Here is a 790-nt window from a genome sequence, read left to right on the forward strand (position 1 = left end):
TGACGTCCTAAAAAAAAAAAAAAAAGCATTGTATATGAGCCTAACGATGACAAGCTCTGACTCGTCTACGTTTACTCAAAGCAGAAGAAATGATGCCTGCTCTCATTTTACTTCAGTGCTTTAGGAACATGTTCAAGGACAAAGCAATGTGAGGGTTTGATGTGTGGCATACATCAACACACGCACAAACAATATTTTGCAGTAGGCTATAACACCTACCTCAGCGGCATAGGCATAGGGGTGATAAATAGTTCCTGTGGCTTTGCCAGACAGAGGGGTTGGTAGAAATATTAGAACCTTAAGCCACAGGCATGAATCATACAATATCGATGGCCCTGGCCATGTTTCATCTGTCTAAAAGTACAGGGATTGGTTAATGGCCCTCCAAGATGCCTGAGGTTAGAAGCACAAGAAAACAACAATATGAAGATGGAAACAAAGCAGACAGTGATGGATTTAAGTTCCGTATGGACCGTCGATATTTAAGAGGACCTTTGCAATGTAAAGATTTAAAATTGGGCTTTGGATATCAGACAATATACAGATTCTTCTTATTATTAAAGCCAATGTCATCTGAAAAGTAACCAAAATATTGGGGTGGGAGAAAATACAGCTTAGTACCGCGATATTTTCAGTGGCAATACTGTATCAATACACATATGGATCTGTTATTAAATATGTGTTGGTCAGTTTGTCCCATTTTGCAGCAATAACATTGAAGTGATATGAACCAAAAGAGAAATGTATCTTTTTAGAAAAAACAGATGTTGACAGAGTTTCCTTTTGGGGA

The 790-nt window shown here is 38.4% G+C and overlaps 1 protein-coding gene across 1 annotated transcript in view; it reads right to left on the reverse strand.

The window, feature by feature from the left end:
* The window catches only part of pigg (phosphatidylinositol glycan anchor biosynthesis class G (EMM blood group)), a 99,034-nt gene that overhangs the window by 53,445 nt on the left and 44,799 nt on the right, over window positions 1-790 (reverse strand). The window lies entirely within an intron of this gene.

The sequence above is a fragment of the Etheostoma spectabile genome, unplaced genomic scaffold, assembly GCF_008692095.1.
Source record: "Etheostoma spectabile isolate EspeVRDwgs_2016 unplaced genomic scaffold, UIUC_Espe_1.0 scaffold273, whole genome shotgun sequence".
Lineage (NCBI taxonomy): Eukaryota > Metazoa > Chordata > Actinopteri > Perciformes > Percidae > Etheostoma > Etheostoma spectabile.